The sequence below is a fragment of the Athene cunicularia genome, assembly GCF_003259725.1.
Source record: "Athene cunicularia isolate RWA chromosome Z unlocalized genomic scaffold, athCun1 chrZ_part4, whole genome shotgun sequence".
Lineage (NCBI taxonomy): Eukaryota > Metazoa > Chordata > Aves > Strigiformes > Strigidae > Athene > Athene cunicularia.
The window spans coordinates 2,435,198-2,447,421 of record NW_020799145.1 but is presented as its reverse complement, the minus strand read 5'-3'; the positions used below and the strand labels follow the sequence as shown (position 1 = coordinate 2,447,421).

The window sequence follows — 12,224 nt, the reverse complement described above, 5'->3', positions numbered from 1 at the left end:
ACCCCCCAGTTTGGTAAGGTATCCTTTCTGTCCTCCAAGGTGAAAAATATACTTTTCGTAAAGTATCCCCAGAGGCTATCTGGAGCCACTGGTATAGACTATTTCTTACTTCCCTTCTAGAGTGGTTCATTCAGTCATCTTCTGTTTTTTCCTTATAGTCATTCAAAGACTTCCTGGTTTAGATACCACAGCCCATTCTGTTGAAGGATGCTTCACTGGTCCTTTAACTCGAGCGGCATGTGTCCAACCCCTTTCAGCTGTCTGTACCTCAGTCTCTGTGGTTAGAAGAACAAGAAATGGTCCCTCCCATCGAGGGGATGAGCTATCTTCTTTCCAACTTTTAATTAATACCCAGTCACCTGATTGTATTTGATGAATTGGGAATCCTAGAGGTGGGGTTTGAGCTATTATCCCAATTTCTCTTAATTCTTTTAATCTTTTCCCAATAGCAATTATATATTTCTGAATATTATAATCTTCAATTACATTATTTTCCAGGGGCATTCCCTGAAAATAAGGTATACCATATAGCATCTCATATGGGGATAGGCCAGTCTCACTATATAGTTTTGTTCTTATATTTAAAAGTGCCAAATGTAAGCGTTTGTGTCTCTACCATTAATTTGGCTAATTGTTGTTTTATTGTTTAATTCCTCCTTTCTACTTTTCTTGAACTCTGTGCCTGCCATGGAGTATGATATTCCCACTGAATAACTAATAATTGACTCATTAATTTTATTATCTTAGAAGTAAAGTGTGTGCCTTGATCAGAATCAATATATTGGATTATTCTGTATCTGGGAATCAATTTGTACCCTCTCAAAAGGCCTATATCTTTTGACAAGTTAAGCAGCCTTGTGTAATTTGCTTTGCTATTTCAAAAATTCCAATACAAACAAATTGTTTAAGAAAATAATCACTTAATGCTTTTGTGCCCCAATGTGTTTGTGTATGTAAGCGTTCTATTATTTGCCTGGTATAAGCTTTTGGTAACATTTCCCGTCCATCGGGCAGTATCCATTTTCCCTGTTCCAATTTAGCCCCTATTTTCTCTAACTTTTATTTTTCTTCAGGAGTGAACTTCTTTTCTCCTTCCTCCCGTTCCTCTTCACTAATGTTCTCCTTTGTTTGTATTGCACTGATTTTGATGACTTGAGCCTTTAAGGCTGCTTCCTGGGCCTCCTTATCTGACAAATTATTTCCCCTAGTTCGATAATCTAAGCCTTATGTCCCCTCACATGTACTACTATTTCTTCTGGTTGTCTCAATGCCTTTAAAACTTTTACTACCAGTTCTTGGTGTATAAGACCTTTTCCCTGGCTGTTAATTAAACCCCTTTCTTCCCAAATTTTTCCAAAAGTGTGGACTACCCCATATGCATATTTGGAATCCATGAACACAGTCCCGCTTTTTCCTTTTAACAATTCCAGGGCTCTGTATAAGGCATACAGCTCACAAGCCTGAGCTGTCCATGATGGACCTAGAGGTCCCGATTCTATAAGCTCTAAGTTTTCATTAATTATTGCATATCCTGATTTTCTTTTTCCTTCTATTACTCGGGAGGAGCCACCAATAAATAGTATTTCTCCTTCTTCTAATTCGATATCACTTAAGTCCAGTCTGATTTTTGTTTGGGTCTCAGTTACTTCTAAACAATTATGTTGTAATATCTCTGATGGTTCTCCAAAAAAAAATTGGGCTGGACTTTGGGCAGAGGTCACCTTAAATTCTAAATCAGGGGAGTCGATCAGTATTGTTTCATACTTTAAAATTCAGCTGTTAACCATTTTTCCGCTTTTTGTTGTAAAACGCTTCTGATATCGTGTGAAGTATATACCCTTAAAGGAGCACCAAAGATAATTTTCCTTACCTCTTCTATTAATAAAGCTGTGGCAACCAAAGCTTGGAGGCAAGCAGGCCATCCTCTGTTTACCGGATCAGGTAACTTAGAATAATTTCTTACAGGTTTCTTAACTCCTGCCCAGTCCTGAGTGAGAACTCCATATGCTGTCTAATATATTCATAAAAAGATAAAAAGGTTTTTCCATACCTGGTAAACTCAATACAGGTGCTTGTATTAACGCTCCCTTTATCTCCTCAAATTTATGATCGTCTTCTATAAACCACTTAAGTTGATTATTTGTTAATTTCTCATATAAAAGTTTCACCTTTTCACTGTAGTTTCAATCAATGGTCTACAGTACCCCAACAGTCCTAATACCTGTCGAATTTCTTTCTTTGTTTGTGGAGGTCTTAAGGATAAAATTCCAGTCACTCTGTCAGGATCTAACTTATTTTTCCCTTGACTTAGCCAATGTCCTAAATATTTCACTTCTTGTTGTACAAACTGTAATTTTTTGGGGGACACTTTCAGTCCTTTCCCTCCCAGGAAAATGAGCAATTTAATGGTGGCTTTTTGAGCTTCCTTTTCAGTTTCTGCAGCTACTAATAAATCATCCACATATTGTAGTAATTTCACCCCGTTAGGAAGCACAAACTCTTGTAATATTTTCTCTAGAGTCTGTCCAAATAGATTTACGGTCTACCGTGGTAATATGGTCCACCTTAATTGTTGTTTCCGTCTTGTTTCAGGGTCTTCCCATTGAAAGGCAAAGTAATCTCTAGACCCTTCATCCAGAGGACAAGCCCAGAAGGCATCCTTTAAATCTATTACACTATACCAAGTATACTTAGAGGAGATATGGCTTTATAAAGTATAAGGATTTGCCACCACAGGGAACTTAGTGATGGTTCGCTGATTTACAGCTCTCAAATCTTGTACCATTCTATATGATCAGTCCTGTTTCTTTACAGGGAGGATGGGTGTGTTGTGAGTTGACATACATGGCTCCAAGATTCCCTTCTCCAAAAGCCTATCAACTACTGGCTTTAATCCCTTCCAACCCTCCATTGGTATAGGATATTGTTTTATTCTAATTGGACGACACGGGTCATTATTTGGATACTTATAGGAGCCATTTTTATTTTTCCTGATTCCCCCTCTTTATACCACACTGACAGATTAATAGCTTCTTGGTCTTGTGTTTATATATTTTAATTTGCAATTTATTCCCCTGGCTCTGGATGCTTAAGTTAAATTTCAGAATTAAATCTCTTCTCAATAGGTTATATTCTGCTTCAGGGAGCAGAAGTAAATCATTAAGACAGATTTTTTTCTTCTGCCTCTATTTCTACACCTTTCAAAATAGGCACCTGAAAGGGTTGCCCTTTCGCTCCTATTACTGACATATAACTTTTCCCTTTTTCTATTCCTTTTGGTAGTTTACGAATGGTTGATTTTTCAGCCCCCGTATCAACTAAAAATAAAACTTCTTCTTTGTGGGGACCAATTAATGGTTTTATCAAGAGCTCTGTCGATGTAGTCCCCAGAAGATATAGCCCCTGACACCCCTATTCTTCTTGAAACATTCTCTCATCTTGCCTCCAGTTGGCGGTCCCTTTTGATATGGCCCTTCTTATTGCAGTAGTTAACAAATAGGGACAGCAGGCCTTTCTTGGTAAGGTCTTTCTCGGGTTGGCCGCAAATTTTGTTCTGAGAAGTGCTATTCCCACTTCTGTATTCAGATCAATGCCAGAATACATCTGTAAGCTTTTTCTTAACCTTTCCAACCATACTGTTCGAGGTTCACCTTTTCCCTGATGTTCATTAAATGCTTTATTAATGTTCTGTCCTCCGTGAACCACTTTCTTTATCCCTTGAATAATTAGCGTTCTTAGATCTCTCATATTTTGTCTCCCCTGGGGTTGTTGGTGATCCCAGTGGGGGTCCACGTTTGGCCATTTATGATCCCCCGGGGGTCCTGCCTGATTTTTTCTCTCCCAAATTCTCATTCCAGGTTGACTGATCATACCTCTTTCTTCAGCAGTAAATAAAATGCCTAAAATGGACTGTACTTCTTCCCAAGTGTAAGTATTGGGACCTAAAAATTGATCTAACCTCCCAGCTACTCTGAGAGGATCATCTAATAGAGTCCCCATCTCTTCTTTAAAACTTCATACATCAAAGGTGTTTAACGGGATTGCCACAAGTCCGATGCCTCCTTGATTGCCTCCGAGGGGTACCTCCCGTATGGGATATAAAGAAGCTCCCTCAGTTACAGCAGTTTTACTTCTTGTACATGCAGTTGGAGGCAGGAGGGGAGCCACCGGGGCTGTTAAAGCCACCGGAGCTGTCAGAGTTGGATAAAGTATGGAGGCGGCAAGTTATCTAGTGGTTCATCTTCTTTCCCTATCCCCTCCCCTTTCTCATATTTTTTTTTTCTTCTGATTTTCCCTCCTTTTTTAGTGTAAGAATTGAAGCTGGATAAGGACGTGAAGTCCTGATCCACAATTTAGCATAATCGCTTTCTTCTTGACTAAAAGGGCTCTTTGAGTTAACATATGTATTTAAAGCCTGGCAAATCCAGTCTTCAAAAGATTCAAAAGTAGGCCAGAAGACATGTGGTTTCAAAGGTTCCTTTGGCCATTTAACCATGCAATAGTGGACTAATTTTAATTTACTTTTTCCTCTTCTAGGACCTCTGTCATTCGAATTTCTAATCATTATGCCTAGTGGACTATCTGGTGGTATATCCAGTAATTTACTCCTTTTTTTCTGGTCCCAGATTTTTGATTCCTTTTGACCCATCTGGAAGTTTAACTGTGGCAAGTCCTACAACCCTTGTAGGGGGTTGGATCCAGGGAGTTGAATCTCTTATCTACCTACGTGTCCCTTGGGAATTTTCTACAGCAATTCCTCTCACCCTGGAAATTTTCTATGGCAATTCCTCTTGCCCTTGGTTACCAGTAAGACTGTCTTGCGGAGGGCTGATCTCTCTACCCACCCACGTACCCCTAGAACCCGTGCTTCCACCCACGAGTCCTATAGGATCCGCTTCAGTCCTTCACAGGCCAAATCCCTCGCGGGAGTTTGGAACCACAGTTATGTCCCTGAAATTCAGGATAAAAATAACTTATCGACACCAATGTGATGCAGATAAGCAGACACTTCTTTATTGATGGCCAGACATGTAGAGGAGTGCTCTCACCAACAACACGTGCCGAGCACCAGAATCACACACCTTATATAGAACTTACTCATACATACTCATTAACTATTCATACATAAACACACAACTTCCATGAAATCATTAACATATTCTCCTCCTATTTCCGAATCTGCGCAGTAAAGATTAGAAATGTCTAGAAATGGCTCTGGGGTGTAATGTGAGTAGGTGGTCCATGGGTCAGTGGTTGCGATCTCCCTCTGCCAGAATTACCTTCTGCTTAAGGACACAGTTTTCTTGGCAGGTACCTGCAAACTGTTATGGTTACTTCCCTCAGTTCCCATTAATCCTGCACCTTGACAACTACTTGCATTCTTCTAGTCCTATGTATGTATTATAAATCAGTTTACAAATTACCTCGTGTTTTGTTACCTAGGTTCTAATCGTTCCCATTAAACAATTATGACCAATCCCTTCAGCCTTGGTACAGGGCTGTACAGGGGATTTTAGAGTAGCAGTCGGTTGCTAGATTCAAAATACTATAAATGTAAAATGATTTTTACTAAAATATCTCTTAATTCTATACTTATATTAAAATCAAACACAAATTAATTTCAGTTGTTAATAAAATCAGTAACATTTTCCCCCTTTGAAAGTGTTGAAAATAATTTCAATACTTTCACACTTTTATTCATTTTCACCTTTTAAGCTAAAGTTTGTCTTGCCAGATGATGGTGGTGGCGGGCTGTAATTTGGTGGCATAGTGGGTACTTCTCTCACAATTCTATAATGTATTGCAAGCCTATTAGTAAACTGTCTTTTAAGACAGGCATACACCAACATAATTATCAAAAGGACAATTAGTATGAAAAATAGAGTTTTGATTAGGGATTTAAGCCAAGAGTTTAAGTTTTATTCTAATTCACTAAAAATATTTCTTAGCCAATCTTCTGACATACTTTCTCAAATTTTTTCTGTTTCTTTTTCGATTTTGCCTAACAGATCTAAATCATGTTCTACATCCTGTGTAACATTTGGAATATGAATGCAGCAATGATCTAATCTATCCTAATGATATCTACACACTCCATGCTCCTTTAAGAGAAGCATATCTAAAGGTATCCAATTTTGAAGTGTTGTTCGGGAAATTGTCTGTGATTGGATGTTTAATTCTTTAAATCTTGTTCTTATAACATTGGCCAATTTTTTACTTGTCCTGTTAAGTGATAAAGCCATTCTCTATTCCCACTGTGTTCAAAAGAGACTCTAAAGCCCAGCCAATTTTTACTCCTGTTGATGGTTCATTCCAGGTGTCATCATCTGTTTCAGACCTTTTAATTCATTGTAATTTTAAATTTTCCAGGGATCTCTTGAATGGTGATTTCTTACAAATCCGACACAATGTTGGCAGGCCTTAAATAATTGTTGGTTTGTTTTTTTTTTCCTACTTTACCATCTACTGGTAAGTGGGTTGTCCAGGTGCCATCACTTAATGCCCAGACTAAATGTCCTGGACACTGAATGGTAGATTTTTACACTAAAAAGTATCCTCTTCTGGGTGTAAAGATGCTAGTCATGGTGAGGTTATAAAAACCTCGACAATAACAATCAAACTTTAAAGCAGCTTCCAAATGAGGAATTCTTTGATTATTAAATCTGCATTGTTACAATCATACCCCTTTTCACATTTCTACCATGGTACTACCTGTTCCTTTTCTGGTCGGGTAGTGCCTTTATCTATTATCGAGGGAAGGATTGTAAACATTCTATTAATCCAGGCACTGTCCCAAGTAAAACACCAAGGCGTTCTGGCCATGTACTGAAATCGTGAGAATATGGACATAGACCATACAGAGTCCCACTGTGCCTGTTTTTTGGGTACTTTGACCAGTTTTGTTACCCTGCCATTCCATGATGTTCCTGCTCACATTGTTTTTAATTTGTTCATCATATGAACACCATTCTAGATTAGGTTTTGGGCCTCCTAATCTAGGGGAACTCGATCCAAAGCACTAGGTTGAGACCCTATTACAAAGTCATAATTTAGTAGTTTCTCACAGTCTGATTTTTCCTGGTGATTTCTATTGTTTCTTAATAACCTTCACTTGTTTATACCATTGAATCACTGGCTTTTGTTTGCAATAAGTAGTCTTATTTTCATGTTCCAAATTGGTTAAATTTATAGTTGAGATTCCCCAAGGAATAGATTCACCTACTGCTTTTGGTATTGGTAAACAGGCAGTAATTTGCATAACGTTCTGAAAGTTGGCAAATCCCTTAATACTAACATCAAATTTTCTTCAAGCATTCCTTTAGGAATGTTAATTAATTGTTCTGTATCTGATTGTCTTCTGTTCCTTGCCACCAGATCAACCCATGATTCCACCAGCATCACCTTTCAAGCCAATATAAGGAGAACAATCACAAACTGATATGAAATATTAAACATGTTTTAAAGTCTTTGGGTCACAGCTTATAATTTTCCACTGAGTAGGTGCTTTCTTCACTCGGGTATAGTGTATCCAAGCATCTGATTCTGCAATCCTGATAGCCGTGAAGTTGGTTAACATATTTGCAAAGGTCCTTTTCAACGTTTTTGCAAAGGTTCGGAAGTCCACATTTTCACATAGACATAATCTCCTGGTTGAAAATCATGCACTCGAGTTTCTAGGGATAACGGTTTATTCCACATCACTGCACTCCGAATCGCAGTCAAGTTTTTCTTAAAGAAAGCAAATAGTTATATACATCTTGTTTTCCTTTTACATGTATGTTTGGATTTGGTTCTGGGGACTCTCATAAGGTTCTCCATACAGTAATTCATAAGGACTGACTGAGGTTCCACTCTTTGATTATACTGATTTGTACTAATGCCAGTGGAAATGCTTGCGGCTATTTTACATTGGTCTCTTGACAGATCTTACTTATTTGCCTTTTTAAAGTCTGGTTTCTTCTTTCTACTTTTCCACTGGATTGTGGCCTCCATGGAGTATGCAAACCCCAAGTGATACCCAGAATTTTGCTAACATTTTGGACTATTTCTGCAACAAAGTGTGGACCTCTGTCAGACGAAATTCCAATAGGAACTCCAAATCTTGGAATTATTTCTCATAGTAACCACTTTACTACTTCATTGGCTCTTGTGGTGCAACAGGGAAAAGCTTCTGGCCATCCTCTAAAAGTATCAACCCCCACCAGGATATATTGGTACCCATTTTGTCTAGGTAATTCTGAAAAATTTACTTGCCCATAATCTCCAGTTTCTGTACCAGATTTTAATCTATCCATTTGAACTCTTTTCTTGATTAATGGATTATTTTTCAAACATACGTCACATTTTGCAGTTATTAATTTAGCCATGTCTACCATTTTAACAGATATAACTTGTTTTTGTAAAGAAGTTACTAAAGCTTCTGCTCTCTAATGACATTCTTGATGTTTGGTTTGCATTATTTCTTTTAGGTAGAACTACTACTCGTCTATGAGGGGTTACTGTTTTGGAGGGAATTAATGCCATTTGGAATACTCGTTTTCTTGCTGTCTGGTTGGCCAAATTACTTCTAGCAATTTCTTTTGTGTTCCTAATTTGGTGTGCTTTACAGTGCATGATTGCTACCTGATTTGGTTTTTGAACTGCTTGCAATAATTGTAAAATTTAATTTTGATGCTTAATATTTGATCCCTGAGAGGACAATAATCCCCTTTCTTTCCACAAAGCTTCATGGACATATACTACCCTAAATGCATACTTTGAGTCTGTCTAAATATTTTTTTTTCTTTTCTTTTTTTTCTTTTCACTTAGTTCTAAGGCTCAAATCAAAGCATTAAGTTCTGCTTTCTGAGTTGATGTGGTACTCGTCAGTGCCTTTGTTTCTATAACTGTGGTGTCTGTTGTTACTGCATATTCAACATATCAAACTCCTTGCTCCATAAAGCTGCTACAATCTGTATACAATTCCCAGTCTGGTTGCTCCAATGGTACATCCTTCAAATCTTCTCAACTGGAATAAACATATTCGATAGTAGCCAAGCAGTCCTGCTCCAGTTGCTCTTCTTCCTGTGTGGAACTTAAAAACACTGCAGGATTTACCAGGTTAGTTGCTTTCAGAATCACGTCATCTTGTTCAGTCAGTACTACCTGGTACTTCATCATTCAGCTCAGAGATAGCCAATGTCCCCCCTTCTGTTCTAAAACAGTTATCACCGTCTGTGGGACACAGACTGTTACTGTGCTTCCCAAAGTCAATTTCTGAGTATCCTGTTTGAGCATCACTGTTGCAGCCACAGCTCGAAGGCAGTTTGACCACCCTTTAATCACTGTGTCCAGTTGTTTAGAGAAGTATCCGACAGGTCGTTTCCAACTTCCCATCTTCTGAGTCAGCACACCTAGTGCAGGCATTGTCTTTTGTGAACAAATAGCTGAAAGTCTTTGGTTATGTCCAGAAGTCCTAAGGCAGGTGCAGACATTAAAGCATTTCAATTCTGTGACAGCCCATTGTTGCTGTGGGCCCCATGTAAAAGGAGAGTTCTTTGGGCCTCATATAGCAGTTTAGCTATTAGACTATAATTCATGATCCAGAGGCGGCACCACCCTGTCATTCCTAAGAATGCTCCGAGTTCATTAATATTTTTCGGCTCAGATGGCTTCTCAGTGTTCTGTTCCTAATTGCCGCTGCCCTTCTGAAATCTCAAAGTCCAAATATATCACAGTCTGACATTCAGTGCCAGAAAATTAAAAAGATTTATTGTTACCTGTATGTAGGTAAATCTTTCTTCTGTAGCAATCAGTGTGTCATCCACGTATTGTAAAAGCAAACGTCCAGGTTTTGGTTTGTCCTGTTTCTGTGTTTCAAGCTCCTTTGCCAGCTGATTTCCAAAAATTATCGGGCTATTTTTAAATCCTTGGGGTAGTCTTGTCCATGTCAGCTGCATCTTTTGTCCTGTTTGTGGATTTTCCCACTCAAAAGCAAACAATTTTCTGTTTTCCTTCTTCAAAGGTATACAAAAGAAAGCATCTTTTTAAATCAAGCACTGTAAACCACTGATAAGTCTCCTTTAAAGCTGTTAACAGTGTGTAAGGATTTGCTACTATAGAATATATATCCTTAACTATTTGATGCACTGCTCTTAAGTCTTGCATTAACCTATATTCACCCGATGGTTTTCTGACTGGTAGAATGAGAGTTTTATACTCAGATTCACACTCCTCCAAGATTTTATACTTTAAAAATTTATCAATCAGTTTCTTTCTTATATCTGGTACCAATTGTCCTATAAAAATCACAGCCAATTATATCTGAGCTGCCTCAGTTTCCACTTTCAAATCAGGTTTGGGTGGTTTTTTTTGTTGTTTTGTTTTTTTTTTTTTAACTTCTTTTAGTCTTTCCAGAAATGCTGAGGGAGATTCATTCTTATCTTGTCTCACCTCATACAATTTAGATCAGTTCAGAAACTTAGGCATGGCATGTTTAACTCCATATAAAATTAATTTCTGATACCAACTCAGTCTTTCTCTGTGCTCCACATTATTTGGATGCCCACTGTGGATCCCCAGACGGAAAATGCTGCTTTAATATTCTACCTGTTGTCCCACTCAATACAGTCAATTCTGCCTGTGCTTTGCCAGCATTTCATACCATCTGGGGGTTTTTTGTATCATCTAACAAATTAGCTAAAATTACCTGTAAATCACTCCAATCCGGATTCTGTGTTCTGATGATAGTATCTACTACTCTGCCTGTTCTCTCAGGATCCTCTCTATACAATCCTGCTGCCTGCTTCTAAGCCATCAAATCCGTCACTGAAAAAGGCACTTTGACATACACTGGCCCATCATTGTCAACTCCCTGCCACAGGGGAGCTATTGTTTGTACCTGCTGCTGAATTCTTAGAGAAACAGGGGTATGAATTACAACCTCAGACGACCCTTCATCCACATCCTCTATTTCACTACTTTCAGGTTCCTCTACCTGTTCTCTATATTCTCGCCCTCGATGTCATTCTTTCTGTGGAGGGTATATATCTAATTCAAGCCTTTCGTCCTTTTTAGTAGAAGCAATTCTTTCCTTTAAACAATCTTTTCCAAGTTCACATGTTGAACAACACTTTTTCACCTTTTTATCGTCAGAAGTTATAGCCATTACTAAATTATCCCTACTAATCAACTTACATTCCTTCTGCCATTCCTTCCTTTGTCTTAAATAGAAAAATAATTCAACATATGGCAGTTCATTTTCCTTTTCTTCTACAAAACAGCATTAACTGCAAAATGGTATTATAATTCAGTGTCCCATTCATGGGCCATTTTTTCCCGATCATCCAAAGTATACAGAGGCCACCAGTGATTATAATATTCAATCATCTGACTCTTTCGCAAATCATCCTGCAAATCTCCCCAATGTGCTAACAAACATCCTAACAGAGAAGTTTTCAGAACTTTGTCATTTGCAGCCAGATTACCCATACTTTTACTTTTAAACAAATGAGTCAGCTTAGATGCCATGGTTCAGTTACTTTTTAACACAATATACAATCACTTAGGCTTTCCACTTCGTTCTTCTCCGGCTGCACTCCTCGCAGGATAACAGAACCGCGGATCCGAACTCCACACTCGCTTTGTGTTCAATTGCACGTCTCATGCTTACAAACACATTCACACCTTTCCACAATCATTACCATAAATATAGGTATGTCACACAATATAATACAGTTGTTAATTACCACACAATACTCAATCTAGGAAATAAACAGTACCACAATAAAGTGCATAAAAACTTCTAACTTTTCATTAGAGGCACTACCTTTGAGAACTCTATAGCATATAGGTTCCCTTGTCTATGCTGTTGTCCAACACTGCAATAGCTTTTGCTTATGTCTTATGGGCAGACGCCTAGGCTTACACTTTATGCTAGGATCCATTGGTCCAACCCTGCACAGCCTTCTCTAGGTCTGACAGGCAGACTTACACTAGTGGGACTTTAACCCACCTTCCCAATACCAAAGAGAAGTGTCTTACCAAAATCCAGGGGACGTCGCATAGAGCCTTATGGATCGGGGATCGATGGGGGTCCCCAAGAAATCCTCAGTGTTGGCTGGAACTGATCAGGTCGCTGACTCATCTGGTCTCTCTCAGCGAAGTCCCATCTGGGGTGCCAGAAACTGTCCCCGAAATCCGGGATAAAAATAACTTATCGACACCAATGTGATGCAGATAAGCAG

General features: G+C 38.5%; 1 long non-coding RNA gene across 1 annotated transcript in view; it reads right to left on the bottom strand.

The window, feature by feature from the left end:
* LOC113490409 overlaps positions 1-12,224 on the bottom strand; it is a 25,795-nt gene that overhangs the window by 5,032 nt on the left and 8,539 nt on the right. The window lies entirely within an intron of this gene.